The 26148-nt window shown below is 42.7% G+C and overlaps 1 long non-coding RNA gene across 1 annotated transcript in view; it reads left to right on the forward strand.

The window, feature by feature from the left end:
• LOC131479580 (uncharacterized) overlaps positions 1-26148 on the forward strand; it is a 90100-nt gene that overhangs the window by 18143 nt on the left and 45809 nt on the right. The window contains exon 3 of the long non-coding RNA XR_009244984.1: positions 13119-13255. This is a non-coding gene — a long non-coding RNA (uncharacterized LOC131479580). The remainder of the gene's footprint in view (positions 1-13118; positions 13256-26148) is intronic.

Below are 26148 nucleotides of genomic sequence, written 5' to 3' on the forward strand. Positions count from 1 at the left end.
AGTACTTCTCAGAATATGCTTTAAAATGTACAGTATAAAATACATACACTTATGAGGGAAATCAATCCCACTGAAATATAATCATTAAAATGTTAAAGCATGCATGAAACAACAGGGTGAACAGATGGGCTTCTAGCTAGGATGATTTCAAGTAGTGATGAAGATATTAACTTTTCAAGATATCTGCAAGGAAGATTTTCAAGATATCTGCTTGTACTTGAGATTTCTGCTGAGGAACTAAAGATACTGCTCATATCAGAGTGGGTTCTTACCTAGAGTCCTAATGAAATAAAATGCTGTATTTTGGTTAGACATTAATAAAAGTAACAATATAAGGTTTCCCATCCAATTTCATGACCACCTAAATCCTGCCTATCCACTCCATAACCAACTGTGAGATCCAGGTTAAGAGCCGTTGGTTGGCAGGTGCAGTTGTTAATTGGTGCTCTCAGACTGGAGCTGGAGGTAAAATTCAGTAACCTATGAGCCACTGGTAAAATTCAGTAACCCATAACCATGATCTCCTCCCTAAAGCTCTCTGAAATTATGGGTTCATCATCTTTCATCTTTAGTAATTCCCCCTATGGAACAAAGCAAAGATTGATTGAGATAGCGGAGTTGTCCCTTGGTAGGAATAAGTATGTGCTTTGCCCAACACAACACGACCTTGAACTATCTGAAGCTCCAGGAGATATTCAGAAGGCACTCCCTGCAAACTTCAGTACACAGGAACACAGAGGCCTGGGGACAGCCAAGGAGGGTGTGGAAGGTGACGGAGGAGGGCTGGAATTCGGAAAACAAATTCTACAACCTGTAGATAATAAATGAAAAGGGTAGGAACTTCCTACTGGTTGATAGAAAGAAAATGTCACAAACATGAAAACATAATAAAGCTGGCCTGAGCCCTTGGTGCCTTCCCTTCATGATTAATGATAGGTCTCAAATAGGATGGGGAAGGGAAAGTGAAGTTCCTCTTGAAGTAGCTTTAAAAATGCCACAGCTTAAAAAAATTATTGTAACATCAATTTAAGGGGGAAAAAATCCTCTGCTAAAATGTAAAGGTCAAGAAAGATTTGGGTGTTTTTAAATGCTGTCTTGAAGAAATTCTTCTAAAGGTTAAGATGTCATGTAGTTTCAGAGTTATGGGCAGAAGAGGGGGGTCTTGGACAAAAGCGGCACTGCCTTTAGGCCCCTGGGGACTGTGACCCACACCCGCAGTGGGCACTGGGCAGCTGGCGGATCACCATGTCGCAGTGTCGGTGAGGAAAGCCAAGCACCGCTGTCTCAGTGCCTTCAGAGCTGTGGGAAGTTTTCTCTTGCAGAGCGCTGTCCTGGCTGCATGCAGGCCCTAAGATTATCAACCTGCAAGGAGCAAGGTGGCCCCTGCTTCCAATAGCTGCACTTAAAGCTTCACTTAAATCCACAAGGGGCAAGGAATTCTGAGCTCCTGCTGTTTCCACTCCCTCCTCTCACTGCACCCTGAAATATTGCAGTTTTTCAGTGGAAGTTTCCACTGACACAGCCATCCCTGGTGTTTAGAGTTCTGGGGGTGGAAAGCATCGTCTGACTTCTACAAATGAAGTGTTCTGAAGCTATTACACAGGTTTCCATGACTCCATACGTAAGTGCCCTGGGACAAAGTGTCCAGTGGGTCTCAGGTGTTCTGTGTGCCAGCTTCTAAAAGACCCACTCTCCCTAAGGGACATGTCCTGGTCACAGTGACCCCCTTGGGAATATAGAGTAGCGTACCTATGCAACTGTGTGTCTGAGTAGGAAGCCACCTCGAGGGGTTAAGATGTTGATTGGTCATTAGAGAGCAGTGATGCTCAGGCTGTCCTCGTGGACTTGATAGCAAAGCCACTGGGGAGTCATCATTAGTGCCTCTCAGTGCTATCTATGGAGCTGGTCAACTTTGCATCACCAGGAAACTTGCTAGCAGTGCAGGATTCCCCAGACTTACAGAACTAGAATGTGCGTTTAAGAAGATGCTCCATGATGTGTGTGCCCCTTTGAAGTCTAAGAACTACATTTTGTTTATGAACCTTCTGCACTAGTGCACAACACACATGTGGGTGGGCACAGGGGCCAACCCTCCTACTGGGAGTCACTGCTGAATGAGGAGAAAAGGACGAAAATTACCACCAGAGTGGGTTTCTGCCTTTCATGCCCTTCTGAAAGGAAGTAAGTGCCTCCCTGGATGGTTACCCATTAAGTTTTTGCTGGATGATGCAGGTTCTCTGAAGACCAGGGCAACTCATTAGACTTCTTACTACACTTCTCCCTAGCAGGTTCTGTCGCTGCCCAGCAGTGACACTACCTACGAGGAACACTCTTGAGGGTCTGGGAAAAGCCGGAACTGCAACCAGACCCCTTATTGCCAAAAGCGGCTGCGTTTATACCCCTCTTTCCTTTTCTCCCCTCTCTCCACTGCTCTTCTTCATTCTTGTCCCCATACTTTCTGCTGCATTTCTCCATTCCTGACCTCATACTTTTCTCTCCGTACTGCTTTTGTACCCCTCTCTGCCGCTTTTCCTTCCTGTACGCCTTAGCTCTTCCACCCAAAGATCTTAGCCTCCCTTCCCCTCTCTGCTGCCCCGTTCTTCCCGTTCCGTCCGTTGTTCTTCTCCCCATCTTTCTCCTCGTTGTTCCCCTCCTTAGCTTTTACCAGCTGCCTTTATACTGTTCTCCACCAATCACTTCTCCCTGTGGGTCCACTTGGTGCTACCTGATAGGCCAGTAGCAATGACATAATTGCAGCAAGGGCATCAGCCTATCCCTGTGACTTCCTGTTTGCCTGCTGGCAAGACCAACCCTACCTCCTGGCCCTGGGCCAGCCACCATCTTGCTATGGCCCCTTCCAATCTCAGGAGCAGCTTTGACACCCCGCTCCCCACAAGGTTCTTGGTGACACTGTTTTTTGATTGTACCAATTTTCTATTCCATTCATTCATGACTGAGAATATATTCATCTATTTTATGTAGTCTACTTTCCCAACTAAATGTTTATCCCCAGTTAGGGGAAAGGCTTATCCTATTTCTTATATTCTGGACCACTAGAAGCAGGGTACTATAACCAGGAAGAGTTTCAATAAACTTCATGAAATATTAACAGTATTATGACCTGCCATTAATAGCTTTTTAAAATTATTTTACTTTTATTGGAAAGGCATATTTAGAGAGAAAATGAGAGACAGACAGAAAGAAAGATCTTCTGTTCACTGGTTCACTCCCCAAGTAGCCGCAAAGGCCAGAGCTGAGCTGATCCCAGGCTAGGAGCCAGGAGGTTCTTCTGGATCTCCCTCTCAGATGCAGGGTCCCAAGGCTTTGGGCCATCTTCTTTTGCTTTCCCAGGCCATAAGCAGGGAGCTGGATGGGAAGTGGAAAACTCAGGACATGAACTGGTTCTATGGGATCCCAGTTCATGCAAGATGAGGATTCAGTTCCTGATCCTTGGCGGGCCCCCTCAATGGTTTTGCATGTTAGTAGTTTCTTTATGCTATACATGGTATGAGTCAGCTCAGGTGATATTTCACAGTTAACCCTGCACAGTTTCTCTTATCCCAGGCCTGAGAGGAGGTAACCAAGGCTCAGAGACTGCAGTAAAGTATGAAAAGTCTCAGTCCTGTCGGGCTGGTATGGTGCCAGATCCTGTTACCTGTACTCAGTTTCCCTGCCCTGCCTTGACATGGATACTCTTGCGGGAATGAGGATTCCCTTTGCAGCCTATAAAGTGTACGTCCGATGAGGGTGGTGATGGTGGAGGGGGGAAACTAACTTGGGAGAGAGAAGGAAGATAGGATTGAAGAGCAGCCATTCCATGCATCACGTGCTGCAAAGTGGTGGATCTCTTTCCAACCTGGCTTCTCCAAATCTAACTTAGGGCTAACAACACTTTTATAGGCTTCATGGTGTATCAGGGGAAGACTGCCCTGCATGGAAGTGCTGATCTCAGGGATAAATTCAGGAGCTAGAGTGCTTAGACACTCCCACTGGCGGGGAAGTACTGTCTGCAGTGTCCAGTTGCAAGGCCTTCTTTTTCTCCTTTCCTTTGCTTCTGACTTCTCAAAGGAAGTAGATCTTTTCCCGCACAGCATGGAGGAATCCACAAAGGTTTGTTCAATGGTTTATTTCTCACCTTACTAGATCAGGAAAAGCATCTTTAGCTCTCACCTTCAGCTTGCAGATGTCAGAAGTTGCTTCTTTATGAACTTTCATGCTTAAGGGGTCTGGGTTACTTCACAACAGCGTGTCTGCAGGAAGAAGTGCACCTAATGTGATTCTTCCCAATCAATAGTCAATGAGGGATTGTGATTTATGGACACAATTAACATGATTACCACAACCCCTAAGGAGTCGTCTCATTTTATTGCTTTTTTGTGAGAACTGGATTTCCATATTAGGAAGGGAAGCAAAAGCTATCAAGGATCATGTGCAGCTATGTAAAATTCTTTCCTAACTATGTAGTGCTTTTCCAAGATCCCCTTCTGACTAAATGGTTCCACCTGATATTAAAATGTTTTGAAGATCCTAATTAAAACAAATGTTCAGAGAAAAGGAACAAAGTTGGATGTTCACAGTTTCCATCTGAGCTGCTCCTAGGCCGCATATGTGCTCTTTGATCTGGCCATGAGCACTGATTCTTGCTTCTGGAGGATTCTAACCATGACAACCATTTATTTGGGGTAAGGTGTGGCTTCTCAAAGGAATATTTTGAAACACAGGTGACTTGGGTTTGTTAAACTGGCTCCCATAATAACTATTATACTAGCTGCATGAATTAGTTTATTGTTTTAATTAGCCATCATATTTCAAACAGTATGTTCCTGAGGAAATAAGATGTCTTTTAGTGGACATCATGGCCTGAAATGTGAAGCAGTTCCATTGGGAACCAGCTTGCCTCAAGGCCACATGCTTATAGTCTGGAGGTGAGAAGTCAGAGAAAGCTACAGTTTAAAAGGGGGCAGTAGAGGAGGAGGGAGTGAGAGTGATGTCCAAGCAATGTTCTCTTCACAGTTCTGCCTCCTGCCACCCTAGCCTTACTTTCTGTTTAAATTTCTTTCCCTTGTTGTTGTTGTTGTTGTTATTCTTCTTCATGCCTCTAAAACACAGACCTTACTTATATCGAACTAAAATCGACAGGACTTCTGTGTCTATTCCTTCCTGGCAGTTTCTGGATTATCTAGCTCCCTTTCCTGGACACAACTAAGAAGTGTTCCCAGCCGTTTGTATCTAAATGAGGTCAATCAATGGGGGCTGGGCATCAGAATGCAGCCTGGAAACCTTCCCCACAGACTTCTGTGGTTTTCCTCTTTCTCCATTCTCAAGTGGCTGAGAGTTGGGGACTGCAAAACACAAGAAGATTGGAAAAAGCCCCTTGGTGGCAGCAGCCTCAATTCAGGTCATCATGTGGAGAATCACTAGGCATGTGTGTCTGTTTTCGTCTAGATGTGCTGCTACAAGACGATATCACACACTGGGGAATCTGTAAAGAATGGCAACTTACTGTAGTTCAGGACACTAGAAGCTCAAGACCACGGTGCCAGCAGGTCTATTTCCAAGGTGAAGCCTTGTTAATGTGTCCTCTGGAGGGGAGGACCCTGTGGCCTCACATGGCAGAAGAGAGGGAACAGAAGTGACTCACTGTCTAAGCCACTGTATAAGGGTCTGCATCTCATCCATGAGTCTCTACCCTCATGATTCAGTCACCTCTGAATACCATTAGATTGTCTGTCAACGTCTGAGAACACATTCAGACCACAGCCAAGCCCTCCTGACCAGGTTAACTCACCCTAGGCATGGCATCAGTGAAAAACAGAACTTGGTTGTGCTAAGCCCTTGAGATATGAAAGTCTTTCATTGTGTCTGAAAGTGTTAATTACCATTACTGCTATAACTTACTGCCTAAATTGGCGTTTGTCATTACTACCTTGTGGGACACTTAAATCCCTGGAGCAAAACAGGAGTCAGGCATGCAATGAAACAGGGTATTATAGATAACAACAGTTTGCTAAGGACTTCCTATCAGACACATAGTAAGATCTTCTTATTTAATCTTATTTTTAAAGATTTATTTATTTTTATTGAAAAATCAGATATACAGACAGGAGGAGAGACAGAAAAGATCTTCTGTCCAATGATTCACTCCCCAAGTGACTGCAATGGGCCAGTGCTACGCCAATCCGAAGCCAGGAGCCAGGAGCTTCCTCAAGGTCTCCCACGCGGGTGCAGAGTCCCAAGGCATTGGGCTGTCCTCGACTGCTTTCCTGGGCTACAAGCAGGGAGCTGGATGGGAAGCGGAATAGCAGGGACTAGAACCGGCGCCCATATGGGATTCTGGTGGCACATTCAAGGTGAGGACTTTAGCCACTAGGCCATCGCGCCGGGCCCTTCTTATTTAATCTTAATAAAAGTCTTTTGAGGCATATTTGCTATCCCCACCTTTCAAATGAGGAAATAGACTTGGAAAGCTTATTAACGACCTGGTGGTGACCCAGTTCAACATGTGTACTGAGCTCTTACCACCAGTATGTGTGATTCTGCTCTTTTGGTTACCCAAGGGGAAATGAGATTAGCTCATGGAAGGATACAAGCGAGGTCACACCGTGAAGAACAGTCTTGGCCTGAAAGAAGAAAAAATGATTATATCTCACTGCTTCCAAAATAGTTGAGAAAATGTGGAATTGATTTTCTGTGATTTTCCTTTTCTTGCTCTCCATTGAAAGCGTTGCTTTTCATGATTTTTTATGATACATACTTTTCATGATTGTATTAAAATGGGTGATGTTAATTATGAAAAGTGGTTGGTAAATTGTGGCCATTTTTTATTCAGCTCATGACCTGGTTTTCTGCGCAGAGGAAATTCTTGCTGCTGAGTTACAGAATCTACGGGTGAGGAGGTTATAACTAGGTTTCAGCCATGGCACACTGACTCCTCCATTGACACCTGTGTGTAATTCACAGCAGGGCAATTGCTTTGCTTAGAGGGAAAAATGGCATTCTGTTTCTACATTCCTCGGTGTGATCACTACTATGATTATTGTCATTTTAATTGAAGAAAAGAATGTCTGGGAAAGGATCCTCATGGCATGGTGCCTCACCTATGAAAGGTAGTAAGATAATAGAATTGAGTAGCAGAATATCTGCACATGGCACTGTGCTAGGGGCCCCCCAGGAGCCCACGGTCTAAGATAGGGCAATGTACAAGCCTGACGAGGTTTAGGTCACATGTTCTGCGACTGTCCATATTAGCTGCACACCAATTTGGTCCAGATGTGTAAACACTCCAAGCTCACATTCCTTCTCTGTAAAATGGGGATATTGTCCTCTCTCTTACTATTTGAAGAATGACATGGGATGATGCATGTATTGTTCATCATTGCTTGTTGTGAAGATGATGCTGCTAGTGATGAAACTGACTCAAACCAAAAAGACAAATCAACAACCCACAAATGAGGCAATAATAAAAGTGCATTTCCTGTGATGGGCATTGTGGCACAGTGGATCTACCTACACTAGGTTAAGCTGCCACTCAGGATGCCTGCATCCCATATTGGAGGGTTTAGGACTGAGTTCTGCCTTTACTTTCAGTGCACCTAGCTGCTTCCACACCAGAGAGGCCGCAGAAGATAACACGAGTACTTGAGTTCCTGCCATCCACACTGGAAACCCGGATGGAGACCATGGCTCCGGCTTCGGCTGCTGCGGGTGTGTGGGATGAACCAGTGCGTGAGAGATCTTCCTCTCAGCATGTCCCTCCCTTTCTCTGTTACTGTGCCCTTCAAATAAGTAAGTCAATAACTACAACTTTTTAAAAAGCATATTTGTTTATTTCCTTTTATTATAGAAATTAGTCTCAGCTTCATGGATTAGAAGGACAGGAAGGAAAACAGAAGAGCAGGAATCCCGGGGAGATTTGGCCAGGCAGTGACAGGGACAGCTGCCAGATAGGGCTCCCTGCAGGAACCTCCACTTGGATGGTGGGTGGAGGAAGGAAATTTACAAGTGAGCCCAGTAATTTCTGTGTGAGACTCCTTGCTGTAGAACACCCAGTCCGGGGCTCAATAAGTACCTCTTTTTCAGACAGGGGGTGAGCTCTCCACGGAACACGGTTGTGGGAGCCAGTGGGTAAGTGGAGGAAGATGGAGCTCCATGTGGGCATAGTGAATGGGGTGTCTGTGGGATCAGCCGGGGGTGGAGGAGGGAGCGCGAAGGCCGCCCTGGACTTGTCCCACGGGACACTCCTTCATGTTCCAGTATTCAACGCCCACCTTTCAGTGTACAGTAATCATAGCTGCTGATATTCAGAAAAAAATTTCTGCATGATTTTCTCCTAAGTTTCTCTTATCCTGTTGTTGCCAACCAGTCTACTAAAGAACATCGCTTCTCCGAGGAGCCCCATGTTCTGTTTCTGATATGAAAAGTAAGATGTTTGTGTTTGACACAACACAGATCCAAATAGCAATAGAAATTCTTGGTGGGAAATAAAAGCATCTTTATATTTATTTGGGTAAACAGAGAAACAGCACAATAGAAGCGATTTCCCACCTGCAAGTAAAAAACCGTTTCCTTTCGTGAGGCTCATTTTGTTCCAATCGGTGGAGGAGTGCGGCGAAAGTGCAAGGCCCGGGAGGGAGCGGTGATGTGTGTAGCCAGTGCTGGTCCTGCGCCTGCCTACTGGCGTCCAGCTCAGGCCCTTCACCTCATCTTTCACCTTGCAACTACAGGCGCTGTTGTCTGTCGAAAGGAGTCCGTCCTCTTCTGAAATGTCCATGTTTCCCCTGGGAGTTAATCTGTGGAGATTTATGATGGTTAAACGGAAGCCGTACCTCAGAGACGCTGTGTGGTAGCTTGGATTAAGCCAGAAGAGTGGCTGGAAGATAGCTTTTCAGTAGCAGGTTCATGTCGTAGAGGGAGGCAAGGGTTGATCTCTGAAAGCTTGAGTTCATGTGTTGCAGGCTGGTGCTGAGGGTGTGAGGTGTTGCTTTTCTTCTCTCTGCAGCACTGAGCAATGTGGCACTGGTCAGGATTAGATCTCTACAGAACATGATGTTTGCCTATTCACCCTCACACCCTTACTGTTGTCACTCCTTTGATTTTTTTTTAGATTTATTTATTTTAATTGGAAAGGCAGAGAGAAGGAGAGACAGAAGAGACACGCGAAGAGATCATACATCCACTGTTTCACTCCCCAAGTGGCCACAAAGGCCAGAGCTGAGCTCCTTCCAGGTTTCCCATGCAGGTGCAGAGTTCCAAGACCCTGAACCATCCTCTTCTGCTTTTCCAGGACACAACCAGGGAGCTGGAAGGGAAGCAGAGCAGCTGGGACAGGAACCGGGGCCCACATGGAATCCTGGTGGCTGCAAGGCGAGGACCTCTGCCACTAGGCCACACTCCTTTCATTTCTTAGAAGATCCCAGGCTTGCTCCAAGGGTTCTGTTCTGATCTCTGGCCTGTGAGCTCTCCACTATGACAATTACACTAGGGTTGCATTGATTCTTAAGCACTCACAATCACGATTACCATCTATTGGGTTTTCACTATGTACATTAGAGCATTCTAAATAATTTGCTCACACTATCTTGCAATTTCATTTACTTATTTCCACTTGTTTGAAGAGGGTGATGGAGAAAATTGCTGATTGCTGGTTCATTTCCCTGAAAGCTCACAGCAGTCAAGGCTGGGCCTCGCTGAAGTTAGGCCCCTGAAACTCAATCTAGATCTCCCATGTGTGCAACATGGATGCCAGTAATTGAGCCATTGTCTTCCTTTGGCAGAAAGCTGCAAGGGAGGCAGAGCTGAAACTCATTCCAATCTGAGATGCATGTGTCCCAGGCAGTGCCTTAACCCTGTGCCCAGTTCCTGGTGTGTTCACATCGTCCTCTGACCATAGAAGCTCAGCAGTTGTAAGATGCAGTCATGTGTGTGGCAGACACGGTGGTCCTTTTCTAACTCCTTGCTCACTCCAGGAGGTGTGCTGCAGGCCGGCTAGAGTGACTGCTGTCTCTCTAGGGTTGTACATAAGCTAGCCTCTTGGGAAGATGCTCAGCATAGCATTGGCTGAGCTAGAAATGGTAGAGAGTCCACAGCTTGGGAGTGGCCCTTGAATGGTGAGAATTGCCTGACTTCCTCTCCCCACACTGGGACATTCTGAGGTGGATTCCTGGGTGTCCAGAGGATCAAGAAACTTTCAGCAGGTGTCTACAGGGGAACCCCTCATCATAGCCATAGTGGCTTACTTTGCTCTGTCCCCATCTCTGTGCTCCCTGGGGTTGTTGTCCTGACTCATTCCCTATCCTTGTTTCAAGATTTGCCCTTGGGGCATCTCAGCCAAGATATTCTAAGATGTTTCTTACAGAGTAGAAACAGGGATTCAGTAAGGCTGATTGCCTGGTTGGCCAAGAATTAAATCTAGACTAATTGTTATTACTACAGTACTGTATTTTCTTCAGAAATGCTGTGGCCCTATTTTTCTGGATAGTTAAATTAAATTAATTTATAGCTTTTCATAAAGGATTTGAGAGTTTGTTGCAAAGTCTTGGACTCCCTCTTTCTGTTGAATATTATTGATGAGTAATCAAGACTTACCTAGGAATACAGAGACAAATATTATGAATTAATTGGCAGTGCAATGCAATTACCCGACAGTGGCTAAATACAGTATGCTTCTAAAGGTGTTTCTTTATAGGGAGTTTCTTTGGAAACTGCAATGTTGTAACTTTCTGTTAGTGGGATCTCAGGAATTCTGTGGATAAGAAACTGTCTCTTCACACCCCTCAAAGAAACTTTTCCTGAGTTCCTTAGCTCATGAGCCCAGTCATTTTCTTCCTCCACCCATTGGCGTTGATGCACTATATAGTAATCAATAAGATTCTTTTTTTTTAAAGATTTATTTTATTTTTATTACAAAGTCAGATATACAGAGAGGAGGAGAGAGAGAGAGGAAGTGGAGCGGCCGGGATTAGAACCAGTGACCATATGGGATCCTGGTGCGTTCAAGGCGAGGACCTTAGCCATTAGGCCACGCCACCAGGCCCTCAATAAGATTCTTTTGAGTTGGAAGGCAAAGTTGAACCCTGAAGGTGCACTAGTCTGGGTCCTTCTCAGTGACAAAATACACAGCCTTGGTAATACCTGCTCCAGTCGGCCTTTCTAGGGGGAATGTAATGATAGACATGGTGTTGTCTATGAAGTGTTCCAAATCCTTGGGATGAAAAGCGGCAAGTCAATAGGACATAGTCACATTGTGATTCAACATCAGTGCACAGCTCTCAGGCCTACGAAGGAGGTGTGACTTGATTGGAAGGTAGGCCATGTAGCTAGTTTTTCTTCTCTAATCACTGCCCTGGTGAATTCACCACTCAGATGCCATTTTTTAGAAATCTAAGTTTTGTCTGCTGGTTCAGTTTTGGTTTTTATTATAAAAACAATCCTGTTAAGCAGCTAACATTTTTGTCATTCACGTGCTCGAGATGTGGTGTCAGATGTTGGAAAACACATGTAGGTAAACATGTGCCACTGAGTGAGGATTTGACTTGTGTAAGGCCTCAGAACTGCAGTGGTAACTGGGCAGTTAGAGGTGAATTCTTGACCTGGTGTCTCTGTGGCATGTTATCCAAGCAAGCACTGCTCATGTTCAAAACAACAGGTAAGCCACCTTTCCTTTCTGTGACAATGTTAGAACTCGGGCTTTGCAGCAAAGGCAAAACAAAACAACTGTGGAAAAGTACTACCTTCTCCTTCTCAAATGAATTCTTCCTGCTTATGCTTCCAACTCCATAAAAATGTGGTTTAGCTTTTGAAGTTTTTATTAATATTTATAATGCCTTTTTGGTGCCCTTGAACCTCATAGAGAGTCTTGTTATAAATACTTAGCTTCCAGGTGGATTGTAGTACACCTAAATGCAACCATAAACCTTAAAGTTCATTCATATATATATTTGACTTTTCTTTTTTTCTCTTGCTTCTTGTTGTAGAAATGTTTAGCTTAAATGCTTTTAAAAATTCAAATTTTAATAGTTTTATTATAATTAAAAAATAATGCATGCTGTAAAAACATATAGATGTGCATATGGAAACAAAGAAAAAAATCCCTTTAACTGGCCTGCTTCTAAGATCTCATTGCCAAGAAGTAAACATCTATGTTATCCTTTTAAATTAGGCTTTTTAGCTTGTGGGACTGAAATTGTGTTAAGCTAGTAACTGGTTATATTTCTTGTCTTTTATTTCTGAATACTAAAATAATAAAAATTTTAGGAAAAAATAGAATACTATAAAAATTAAAGTCATCTACAAGGATATAGAAGAATTTAGGTTTTCTGCTTTGTGGATGTGTTTTCCCTCCAAAGGAGCCCCACCCCTTCATGTGGCACATACCTCACCGAGAAAAGGCCGCCTCCACATGTCTCTTCATTATGTTCACATTCAGTCATTGTCTTGAACAGTGTCTCAAATGTCTGCTGCTTTATGTTTTGGGTGTGTGTTGACTGGATATAAGCTGACCTTTCCATAGAGAGGCCCTAGACTCTAAAATAATCAGAACAATTAACTTATTTGTGTTTTCTATAATGCAAATATTTTTTACTTTTTCAGATTTTATTTATTTGAAAGGCAGAGTGACAAAGAGAAAGGGGCATACACACAGAGAGAGAAAGCAAGAGAGAGAGATCTACCTGTTGGTTCACTTGTCAAATGGCCATAATAACCAAGAACCAGGGTCCAAGTACTTGGGGCATTCTCTGTTGCATTTTAGGTGTACCAACAGGAAGCTAGACTAGAAGTGGAGCAACAAGAACCTGTATAGCACCCCATGTGAGATGCTAGTATGGCTAGTAGTAGCCCAAACAGCTGCATCACGGCATGTGCCTCTCTACATTCTTAAATTTAATTAAAATGAACTATTTTAAGGTGTTGCATAATTTACAACAATGCAAGAAAATAAACTGGTTTTACCAATGAATACTTTTATTTCTTTTTTACAGATTTACTTACTTTTGTTGAAACAGCAGATACACAGAGAGAAGAAGAGACAGGAGAAAGAAAGAGAACGATCTTCCATCCACTGGTTTACTCTCCAAGAGGCCGCAGTGACTGGAGCTAAGCTGATCTGAAGCTTTTCCCAGGTCTCCCAAATGGGTGCAGGGATCCAAGACCTTGGACCATCCTCTAGTGCTTTTGCTGGCCACAAGCAGAGAGCTGGAATGAAGTGGTGCAGCTGGGACGCAAACCAGCGCCCACATGGGATCCTGGTGCATGTAAGGTAAGGATCTAGCTACTGGGCAAATGTGCCAGGCCCAAGTAGTTATATTTCTATATTGTGCGGTTTGATATGTAACATTCTAATAGTTATTTTTCACATTCTGTTGCTTTTACCCTAATTTTATTTATTTACTTTTTCAATATTATTATTTTGTGATATAGTTCCATATTCTCTGGCATTTCCCTGATCTCCTCTCCCTCACACTGATTTCTCCTGAATTATTACAGTAATATAGTTCTTCATAAACAGTCTGGCATGGACAATGGCAGAGAGTCCAGCGTCCTATTGTCAAGGTAAATTAAATAGCTCATTGGGAGTCCATTTTGATCTGAAAGTGGAGAGGTATACTGCATTCTGTCTTCATATCTGGATATGATAGTCTCCACTACACAGCTACCATACATCCCCTTAAATGAAAAGTCACAAAACAAAATCAACAACAGTAAAAAAAAAATAGACATTTACAACACCACACATTTAAATAACATGCTACTGACTAATGTGTCACTGAAGAAATAAAAAAGAAAATCAAGAACCTTCTTGAAGAAAATGATGTTACTGTATGACCTATGAGTCAGTGAAGAATTTAATATGAGAAAAAAAAACATTGTGAAGAAATGAAAATAAAAACAAAGTCACCTAAATCCGTGAGATAGTTTTCCACTGATCTTTGTTGGTGAGATGTGTCTCTTGCAGACAACATTTGGATGAGTTTTGTTTTTTGGTTCAGTCTACTAATCTATGAGATTTGACTGATGGGTTTAAGGCATTTACATTCGGGGTTGGTATAGATAGATGGTAATTTGGTCCTGTCATTTTAGCAGTGGGTTGTTCATTGTTTGATTTAGTCTTCTGTTGTTATTTTACTAGGCTGTTCTTCACATTTGCCTTTGGTTTTGGTGGGTGTTATTCCTTTTCTCCATCAAGAAGACATCTTTATCATTTATCAGCAGGACTGAAAGAGGTGTATTCTTTTTTTTTTAAAAAAAAGATTTATTCCTTTTATTACAGCCAGATATACAGAGAGGAGGAGAGACAGAGAGGAAGATCTTCCGTCCGATGTTTCACTCCCCAAGTGAGCCACAACGGGCCGATCCGAAGCCGGGAACCAGGAACCTCTTCCGGGTCTCCCACACGGGTGCAGGGTCCCAATGCATTGGGCCGTCCTCGACTGCTTTCCCAGGCCACAAGCAGGGAGCTGGATGGGAAGTGGAGCTGCCGGGATGAGAACCGGCGCCCATATGGGATCCCGGGGCGTTGAAGGCGAGGACTTTAGCCGCTAGGCCACGCTGCCGGGCCCGAAAGAGGTGTATTCTTTTAGCTTTTCTTTACTGTGGAAGAATTTTATTTCATTTCCAAAAAAAAAGGGAAAGTTTTGCTGGGTGCATTATCCTGGGACGACATTTTTTTTTTTCTTTTGGAATCTGGAATATGTTGCTCCGTTCTCTTTTGGCCTGTAGAGTTTCCTGTGAGAAGTCAGCTGTAAGTCTGATTGTCATTCCTCTGTATGTCAATTGATTTTTTTCATGTACACATTTAAAGATCTTTTCCTTATGTTTGAAGAGAGCTTGATCATCATGTGTCATGGTGAAGATCGCTTTTGGTCAACCCTGTTGGGAATTCTGTGCCCCTCCTATTTTCTGTTTCCCAATTATTTTTCCAGATTAGGGAAGTTTTCCTTTATTATTTCATCAAATACAGCTTTAAACCCAGCTTCTCTTTCTGTGTCTTCTGGAACTCCCTTAACTCTTACATTGGGACTTTTAATAGCGTTAATTGATTCTTGAATACTCTTTTAATTTGACCCAGTTTGCTTCCAGGTTTTTGATTGTTTCCACATTGTGACAGGAAATATCTTCCAATTCTGACATTTTTTCTTCTGCCTCTTTCATTCTATTTTTGAGACATTCTACTGAATTTCACAGTCTATGTGCCCACATAATCTTCAATCCTTTACACACAGTGTTATTGATCCTTCTTTAAAATAGGATTCCTGGGGCCAGCTCTGAGATATAGTAAGTTAAATCCTGGCTTGACACTAGTGTATTCCGTAGGAATGCCAGGCTGCTCAACATCTGGTTCAGTCTCCTGCTAATCCTCCTGAAGATAGCTCAAATGAAGCTTCTATGTGAGAATGGGATGAAATTCCAGGGTTCTGACCTCAACTTGACCCAGCCATTGGCATTATGGACATTTGGATAGTGAACCAGCAGATGGAAGGACTCTCTCTGTGTGTCTTCCTCTCTGTGAAACTCTGCCTTGCAAATAAATTTTCAAAAATAAGTGAGCAAATCAGTAAATAAACAATATAGAACTCATTTCTGTCTATCTGGTGACTTCCTTTAAACTATTGCTTCTGCTGGGTTTCACAGTGGTAAATAGCTATAACCCATTTTTCACATTGTGACTTATGTTTGTTTTTGGAGTCTATCCAATACATATTCCCTTCATGTTCCATTTCATTAATTGTTTAGGAATCATATTATGATCCCATCACAGTAAACCTAGCTATTGGGTTATAGGTTTGATACTCATGTACTGACTGTATTACTGCATCTTATTGAACATTCTTTTTTCCTGTCTTTGGGTAATTCTCAAGTTGAATGTAATGCCACAACCAGATAGATTGATTCCATTACTTTTCAACTTTGTACTTAGTTCTAAAATGGATGGCATGATGATCATATGACATTTTCTACAGGAAAATAATTTGTAAATGTTTCCTCTCTTTATCCCATGTGATGAAATTTGGTCAAGAACATCAAGCTTGGTACATTCCATCTCTGCATACTTGAGCTCTGATGCAGAGACATTAAGAAAAGTAAACATCTGTGTGGCTTCAGTGCGCAGCAACTTGGCTGATCCTGGGGAATGATCTGAAGCAGTGATTCCGAGCTTGACTGCTCACCAAAGAAATCTGGGGAATGTTTAAAAAATACAGATTCTCCACCCTTCATTTGACTAACTGAATTGAAATCTCAAGGTATTAAGAAGCAGAAGTTGGGCCTCTACCTATGTTAAGGTCCCCAAGGTTTGCTCCACTATACTTTCAGTAAGTGGTAGTCGTCATGACTCTCCTCTTGCTCACTCAAAAGGTGGTGGGATTCATTGGTTAAGTGTGCAGCTCAGAGCCAGACTCAGGGTTTAGATCTAGAAATTGGGTGTTTCTTCTCCTTTAAAAAGTGACAGCTATGTGACCTTGGTGAGCTTCTTAATGTCTTCATTTCTTTATTTCCTCCTTGCAGGGCTTTTGTGATGATGCCATTAAGCATTCAGTGCTTCCCTTGCTTTTCATACTCCAGTCAGCCTAGCATGCCAAATGAGAATGAATGTGGTCTTGGTCATGTTTTGGAAGCTTTTTACTACATATTTTTGAAAGCATTTTTTTGAATCTAAGGTGCTATGTCAGTAAAGGTGTTGGCTGAAGGACAGTGGAAGCAAAAGTTAGGTACACCTTCCTGGGTCCTTCGGTCAGGGTTGGGTCTTTACTTTGGCAGGCAGAAGACCCTGACAAATTCTATGGCCTGGAAAACCTGGGGCTCCATGTGTTGAAAGCAAAGCTAGACCATTTTCTACTCATGATGCCCTTGACAAAGTTACCAAAGAGAGAATGGTTCAGGTTTTTGTTTTTAGTTCATGAAGGTTTTGTTTAACGATTCATTTTATTTATTTGAAGTACTTTTTTTTCATAATACATGTTTTCTATGAACTGTTTGAACAGCCCTCATGTACATGGATTTCAATTTTTTGGCACGGAAATGAAAGTATTTTTTTTAATTTCACTTTTTTTCTGTGAAACTTTTTGAAGTGCCCCCATGTATTCTGAGGGGAAAGCCTGTCGCTGACAATGAGAACCCTCACTTCCTGTGTTTTAGTTCAGTGCCCTGAGGTCTGACAAGTTTTCCACAGTCTCAACTTCCCTAACAGAAGTAACACACAGGTTTGTGTCTGGGCCTTTAATAGTGCTTTATTCTTTGTCACAGAACAAAGTATTTTAACATCTCTTCATCTCTCTCCTTTATACACACTGTGTCCTTTGTCAAGTTCCAAGATGAGGTCAAACAACAGCCCAGCGGTAGAGTTTCTACTTTATGTTGGCTGTTTTCTGCATCTTCTCTCTCCCTTTAGGCTTGTGCATTTGATTGAATTAACTAATACCGTTTTTGGTTTACTTACCTGTGCTAAAAACATTTTTGCTGCATATCAATATTGTACTGTGACGTATTATTGCAATTTATTAACAGACAGAGCTTTAATTCAGTCCTGAATGAAATCTAATTTGGGCAAGTTTTTACATGTCTGCACATGCCAGAATACATGGAAAACTCAGAAATGTGAAAAACTGGACTTGGGAAACTGCTCAAAACTGGGTGATTATTTGAATTGCAAAGGGGGACTTTATGGCTGAGTATTTTTTTTAAAAAGTATTAATAATGCATAAATTTGCCAGTGCTTTTCATAATCATGGTATCACTTGCTTCTCTCCACATTTCTATGAATCAAGTGGGGGTAGTAACTATTATCTGTGAGATTTATAGATATGAAAAATGGGAAACAACTTTGGCACATCAAAATTGTAATTACATTTGGAAAAAGTCAACTCATCAACTTTTTAGAATGGACTATTCATTTTATGAAGCATGTCTACCTCCATTTACTTATTTATGTATAGTTAGGGTCCTGATAATATTTTGCTATGTAAAATAATCACCCTAAAGGCAGTTATCTCTCAGTGTCCACAGGAGATTGGCTCTAGGGCTCCCCTCTCCCCCCATCTTATATAAAATGACATTGTAGGGGCCGGCGGCATGGCCTAGCGGCTAAAGTCCTCGCCTTCAACGCCCCGGGATCCCATATGGGCGCCGGTTCTAATCCCGGCAGCTCCATTTCCCATCCAGCTCCCTGCTTGTGGCCTGGGAAAGCAGTTGAGGATGGCCCAAAGCCTTGGGTTCCTACACCCGCGTGGGAGACCAGGAAGAGGTTCCTGGTTCCCGGCATCGGATTGGCGCAGACCGGCCCGTTGTGGCTCACTTGGGGAGTGAAACATCGGATGGAAGATTTTCCTCTCTGTCTCTCCTCCTCTCTGTATATCCGGCTTTCCAATAATAATAAAATCTTTAAAAAATAAAATGACATTGTACTTGCATATAATCCATATGTTTTCTCTCTTACATTTCAAATCATCTCTAGATTACTTACAACACTTCATGGAGCATAGATGTTATGTGAATAGTTGGTATCTTGTTTTTGTCTAGAGAATCAGGGCAAGAAAAATGTGTATGTTCCTACAATTTTTTCAAATTGATCCAGGATTGGTTAAACCTATAAAGAGAAGAAACTTATGGAGGACTGACTATGTACCTTATCATTTGGGGGGTCAGTGATTTAATACAGTTTAATATGGTTCTGTTGGGTGTTTCCCCTGTTCTATGCAGGGTCATGTGGGATTGCTTGTTGATACTTAGCAGGCAGCTCCAGAACTGATGTGAAGATTCCAAAGTGGCTTTATTTGCAAATGTAGAGCCTTGATGGGGAAGACTGGAAGACAGAGTTACAGATAGAAGAGTAAGAGGAGAAAGTGAGAGAGAATGAGAGAACTCTTCCATCTGCTGGTTCACTGCTCAAATGTTTGCAGTGGGTGGGCCTCAGCTATGTCTGTGACAGGAGCCCAGGACTTCTTCCAAGTCTCCCACATGAGTGTAAGTTTCCAAGCACAGGACCATCTTCTGTTGCTTTCCAGGCGTGTTAGCAGGGAGCTGGATTGCAGCTGGTACAGGAACCTGGGCCCATATTGGACACTGACGCTGAAGACAGAAGCTTAACCAAAGTGCCAGCCCTGTAGCCTTTCCAACAAAGTATTAGGGTGTTGGGGACCCATGGGTTCTACATACAGCATTTTAAGAGAACTTAAGTGAAAATTGTGAGTTCTTAAGTCTAGATTCAATAAGTGATCCAGAATCACCGATTGTATTGATCAAAACAACTCATGATTCCCACTCAGATTCAAAGGGATTTTGTCCTCCCTCCCAGCCCAATACAAAATATTGCAGTACAGAAAAATATTTTAATCAATGGTAGATCAAATACATGATAATGGCCATATAACCTAAGTGGATAGGAGGTTACCCTACCTAGATTTATATCAGTACAGTTTGTAATGTTTAACCTAGCATCAAACAATAGAAACAGTATTTGATTATAGTAATTTGTGACTCATGCTTGGCTCAACTTTATATCATATCATACATGTCTAAAGTAAATTGTCTTGTGATTTTGGAAGTCCTTCAGTGAAATCTATCATTTTATCAGGTATATTTTTTGTCTAGATTGCCACAGGTAAAAGTGTAGCCAAGATTTCTATAGGTTTTGTTCCTTGTTTGTACGTTACATAACAAATGACTTCAAAATTTAGTGGTCAAACCTAAAACCCTTTTTATTATATTAGAATCTCTTTGCTTGAGAATTTAGCCATGGCTCAGCTGGGGGGTGGTGGGGAGAGTTCTTCTGCTCTCTGAGAAGGTGCTGAGGTCACTCAGTGGTCAGCAGCTGCTGGGTGGACTGGTCAAGGGATCAGCATGGCTTCCCTCATGTGACTAGAATTGTGTGGAAGTTGGAGCTCAGCTGGCACTGTTGGCTGGAATACCAAATCTCTGTCTAGGAGCACCTCCAGAGTGATGGTACTTGTAGTGATCTAGGGTTCTTAGAGAGATTGTTTCAAGATACCAGCAGTGGGAGTTTCCTGTTTCTTAAGGTCTGGACTTTAAAAAAAAAAAAAAAAACAACTGGAGTCTAGCCCAGCCTTTTTTTTTTTCTTTTAGGTTTACTTGTTTATTTGTTTGAAAAGCAGAGTATCAGAGAAAGAGATATTTTATCCATTGGTTCATTCCCAACATGGCTACAACAGTTGGGCTGGGCCAGGCTGAAGCCAGGAGCCAGAAACTCCATCCTCATCTCCCACAGGGTTGTCGGTATCCCACGTACGGGGGACACTGCTGCCTTTCCAAACATGTTAGCAGGGTAACCAATGATCACGGAACCCACCCAGATTAAATGGTATGTGTCTCTGTACTAATGCTTTTATCTTGAATAGCCCTAATAATAACTAAAAATCTTGCGAACATTTTCAGGGCTGTCTGACTCAAATGGATTAACTCATGATCAGGAATTAGACTTCCACTGCATTTGTTCCATGTATCCCCTTGCTTGGCTTTGCTCAGCTAAGGTGGATACCCCTGAGTCTTGGTATACACCAGAGGCAAATGAGGATGTTGGAAACTTGCGGCATTACTAACTCAGGAGAATCTGTCTTGTGAAAACAAAAAACAAACAAAAAACAAAAAACCAAGTATTTCGAAGTACTCTCCAAAGTGTTCTGAGAAAGAGGAGTAATAATTACCAATAACTAGTTAGATCATTTCAAATCTGCCTTATTTTTCTATTAAATTGGGGTTTTCTTATTGTGTAGGATTAATAGACAACATAAGAATTCTGGTATACACACACACAACTCTTATATTTCACACAAATGCACACAGCACAGTACGCACTTTGTCTTTCCTGTGTGCCAGCTCACGTGTGTTTTCTTACTGAAGCTTTGCAGCATCCTCTTGAGGTCGGTACAATGATTCACATCTTTATCATGCTTTCTGGAACATATTTCTTTTGGAGTTCAAATTCAAACACACCTTTGCATATTTATACATAATACATCTTAAAAGAATCTAATGAAAGCTTTAGTAGAGTCTCTAGGAGTTTAAAAAAATCTGTAGAAATCTTCCCTTTTTATTTTATACAAAATTCTTGCAAAAGAAGATAAAAGCAGATTTACAAAGATATCAAAATGATATAACCAAGAGGAGATAAAAAATACAAGAAGCAGAGAAATTAGCAGGGCTTAGTTTAATTCACAGAAGCCAGAAGGAAAATGAGATGGCCGGCATAGTGGGAGGGAAGGCTGGCTAGGTTAGAAACTAGGTGTACAACCTCCAGAAAATTTTCTGTTTATGTTGCTTATTTATCTATCAAAAGGCTAAGTGGCAGAGAGAGAGGGAAAGAGAGAGAGAGAGAAAGCATCTGTTTTCTAGTTCACCTGCTCTCCTTACAAGTGGCTGCAGTAGCTAGGGCTAGCCAGGCCGATGCCTGAAACTCCATCTCATGTCTTATCGGGGTGACAGGGGCCAAAACACTCAGTCCATTTTCTGTTGCTATCCTAGTTGCATTAGTACGGAACTGACAGAAACTATGCCAACACCAGCTCTGTCCCCCTCCAGAATGTGTTTTCCTTCTTTGGGCCAATTTTTTTCTTTTACATCATGTGAGAGAAAGGTTCGAGAAAAGATCTAAACCTTATTTCAAATTTGGTATTCTTATATCATTTCAAGAAAAGAGAAGAAACACTAAGTTCAGTTCACTTCACCTTAACAGGGAAGTAAGATAGAGAATGGAGAATAGGATTAGAAAGTGAAAAAAGAGGGTGGAGTATATGGAAAAAAACCCTCACAATATATGGAATTTTCACATGGAAAACTAGATATGAAGGAGAATCATTATAAAAATAATAATGCTGAATTCAGACATGAAGAAGATAATATTTAAAAATTCCCTTATTTTTTCAAGAAGTGTGGTTGAATCTTCTATGTTCAGGTCTTATTTAAGTATTTCAAGTAGGTTGATTAGCAAAAACACCCTTCCCTCATAGGACCTACAATGTAGGCTATGGGAAGCAGGCAATATATAAACCAAACAAATACAGTATGGGGAATGTTAGATAGTCGTGAGTGTGTGGCAGAAGAATGTTGGAGGTGGTCAGAACATGCCAAGAGGAGTTTGCTTCCTAACATAGGCTTCCCAGGAAGACCTCATTGAGTCAAGAGCTGATGAGAGTAAAGGAATGATCCATGATGAGTTTACTGCCAATTGCATGGAGAAAACAAAGGCACTCTAGACATAATAAGCAGCCAATGGAAAGATGGGAGCATGGTTAATCTGTTCAAGGAACACCAAAGAAGATGATATGACTAGAGAGGGTTAAAAGAAGCAGAGGGCATTAGAAAGGGAGATCAAAACAAAGCCTCTGGGAGAATGCTGAGAAAGGAGTGCCATACCATCTGACATATTTACAGAAATAATTTTCTGCTATGTAGAGAAAAGAGTAAAACATGGGAAGGGCAGAAAAAGGCAGAAAAATTAGGTCCAGGAAAGAGAAGATGATGGCTGATATTAGAAATGGTAGCAGCAGGGCCAGGCACGATAGCCTAGTGACTAAATCCTCACCTTGCAGACACCTAGATCCCATGTGGGCACCAGTTCATGTCCCAGCTGCTCCACTTCCTGTCCAGTTCCCTGGTTGTGGCCTGGGAAAACAGTAGAGGACAGCCCAAATCCTTGGGACCCTGAACCCGCATGGAGGACCTGGACGAGGCTCCTGACTCCTGCTTCTTGGCATCGGATTGGCTCAGCTTCAGCCATTGAGGCCACTGGGGGAGTGAACCAGCTGATTGAAGATCTTTCTCTCTGTCTCTCCTCTCCATAAATCTGATTTTTTCAATAATAATAATAAGGGTAGCAACAGAAGCACTGAGAAGGAATGGGATCATGGAATATGTTGAACATGGAACTAGCAGTATTTGCTGAGTGGTTAGGATGTGAAATGTGATAAAATCACAATCAAGAAGATTTCAAGGGGCTTTTGACTTGCCTAGGAGCTGCCACTTGCTGCAATAGGATAGACTGTGGGATGATCAACTTTGATGGTGGTGGTATCTCTTCAAAGGGGCTATGAAGAATTTTGTTTTTACACATGTGAACTATTATGATGCCATGCGTTTATCATGTGCTACTAACAAATTTGGACTGGATTTCAGGGGAGAGAGCCTATATAAGTTTACTAGAACCTTGAGATTGGATGGCCTTCTGAATGGAGTGAGAATAAGAAGGAGACAAAATCCTAAGGCGACTCAGGGGCAGAGAGATGAGAATAATCATCTAAAGCAAATGAGCGACCAGGGAGGTAGGAACAAAACTAAGCAAGCATAGAGTTTTGGACACATCATAAAAGAGAGAGAGAAAGACAGAGGGAGGGAGGGAGAGAGGGAGAGAGGAAAAAAGAAAGTGAGAAAAAGAGAGGGTCTTTTATCTGTTGATTCACTCAGACAGCTGCAGTGATCAGGGATGAGCCAGGTTAAATGTCAGGAAATTCATCTGGGTCTCAAAGTGGCAGGAGCCAAAACACTTGGGCCCACTTCTGCCAATTTTTCCAGGCCATTAGCACAAAGCTGAATCAGCAACAGAGCAAGTGGGAAATGAACTGGGAGCCTATTATGAGATGCTGGAGTCACGGGCCACAGCTTTACCCACTATGCCATGACTCTGGATCCTCAAATAATTAATTATTTAAGAAAAGATTTATTTATTTGTATTGGAAAGGCGGATTTACTGAGAGAAGGAGACACAGAGATGAGATCTTCTGTTCACTGATTCACCCTCCAAGTGGCTGCAATGGCTGGAGCTGAGCCGATTTAAAACCAGGAGCCAAGAGCCTCTTCTGGGTCTTCCACAAGGGTGCAGAGAGGGCTTTGGGCCATCCTCAGCTGCTTTCCCAGGCCGCAAGCAAGGTGTTGCATGAGAATTGGAGCAGGCAGGATATAATCCAGTACCCATACGGGATCCAGGCCTGTACAAGGTGAGGTCTTTAGTCACTGGGCCTCTGCAACAGGCCAAATAAATGATTCTTTTTTTTTTTAAAGATTTATTTATTTTTATTACAAAATCAGATATACAGACAGGAGGAGAGACAAAGAGGAAGATCTTCTGTCCGATGATTCACTCCCCAAGTGAGCGCAATGGCCAGTGCTGCGCCGATCCAAAGCCAGGAGCCAGGAATCACTTCCAGGTCTCCCACGTCTTGGACCATCCTCAACTGCTTTCCCAGGCCACAAGCAGGGAGCTGGATGGGAAGCGGAGCTGCCGGGATTAGAACTGGCACCCATATGATCCCGGTGTGTTCAAGGCGAGGACTTTAGCTGCTAGGCCATGGTGCCGGGCCCTTTTTTTTTTTTTTTAAGATTTATTTATTTTTTATTACAAAGTCAGATATACAGAGAGGAGGAGAGACAGAGAGGATCTTTTTTTTTTTTTTTAAAGCAAGGTATTCCATGCAGAAGAGTGATCCTGTCCAGTGCTGCTGACTAGCTGAAGAAGGTGAGAACTGAGCAAGTGTTGCTAGCTTTGCTTCACAGGGCTCCTTGGTACAGTGGAAGAGAAAACCTGACTGGCATGAAGTAAAGAATGGGAAAAGAAAAGTGGGGGACAAAGTGTAGGCGCATCCTTCCAAAAACAAAAATTGTGGGAAATGGCACATGAGAATTGGGATAGGAGGGGTAGGGAGGCAACTGAACAACATGTTCAAATATTGGTAAGAGTGAACAAATAGAGAAAAAAAAAACAACACAGAAGAAGAGAAAATTGCTGGGTTATATCCTTCATTAGGTTAGTGGGTTAGTACCTTGTGGCAAGGGAAGGGGTTGGCTTTGATTAGGAAGCATGGCCAAGGACAGAAGGTTGAGCACATGGGGGCAAATGTAGATAGATGGGCTGAACACAGAATACAGTTGTTTTTTCACTGCTGTCATTCTCTCAGTGAACAAAAGCAGGGAACGAATTCAGGGAGCAAAGGCATCTCAGGGTGAGGAAGCAGAGGTGTTTGCAGCTGTGAGAAAAGTAGGTCTGGAACAGTTTTCCAAAGGAGCAGGAGAGGTAATGGACTGGGAACAGAGAGTACAACTGCTGGAGGGTGTTAAGGACACACCTGAGGCAAATACAGCACTGTTGGTTTCCTAAAGTGACTTATTGCTGGTCTTTTTCAAATTTTGCTGTGCCTGTCCCTAGCCCCAGGTCTTGTGCTTGCCAGCAAATGCTGCAGCTTAGCCCAGCTGGGCTTCCCTCCAGCCCTGACATTTGCAGGTGGGTGTTACAGTCTTGCCTGGTCTAGCCCAGCCTGACCCAGTTCTTGCATGATCCAGCATTGGCTGGGGTACGGGATGGCCTGAGTACAACTATGCTACCTGGTACACATAAGAGCAAGGTCTGAGGACCTTCCTAGTGAAGTTCCTTAGGGAGCTCCCAATTAGACCACTGCACTTGATCCTTGATTTCACATAGGCAGGTGAGGGAAAATCATGCAGACATGTGCTCTGAGCCTGGAACACATGTTGCAGGACTGGGCACCTAAGTTTCTGACTCTTATGCAAGAATGGAAAGCATATCCAGATTAACACTGAGATAGACACGGACAGCCAACAGATCTTAAAATTTCTCCACCTCTGGTATAATAAAGCTAACTAACTAACACCCTTGGAACGTTCTTATTTTTTTCATACTAGTGTTCCCAGAGCAAGACATTTCTTTTCTATTTTATTTTTTAGATTTTATTTTAATGTTTATTAAAAAATGAGGGAGTTATATGCCCATGTATCTCCAGTTAGGATGGAAAAGGTCAGGTGGAGGGGGGATGGTGGGTGGAGGAATAGGGAATGGGGGATGTGGGGAGAAATTGTGTTCTTCTTGCTGTCACTGCATCAGCATCCTCAGTCCCAGGTCTTGTGCCCATGGGCACTACTTTAGATTGACCCAGAGAGGTGCTGCAGATTTCCCGTTCTGATCCACCCTTTCTCAGCTCCCTCAATTACGTGTGGGTGCAGTGGACTAATTCATAGAAGCTCCAAGAAATCATTCTATACATGCCAAACGGGCCCTCAGTGACCCCTCATTCTGATCAGTTCCTAGTCCTTGTAGCCCCATGTACATGTGGTGGCAGTGGTGATGGTAATGGGACAGCCTTGGCTGATGTGTAGGCACCGTGTGACAGCAGGCACTCTACTCATCCCTCCCAAATC

This window comes from Ochotona princeps, chromosome 2 (assembly GCF_030435755.1).
Source record: "Ochotona princeps isolate mOchPri1 chromosome 2, mOchPri1.hap1, whole genome shotgun sequence".
Taxonomy (NCBI): domain Eukaryota; kingdom Metazoa; phylum Chordata; class Mammalia; order Lagomorpha; family Ochotonidae; genus Ochotona; species Ochotona princeps.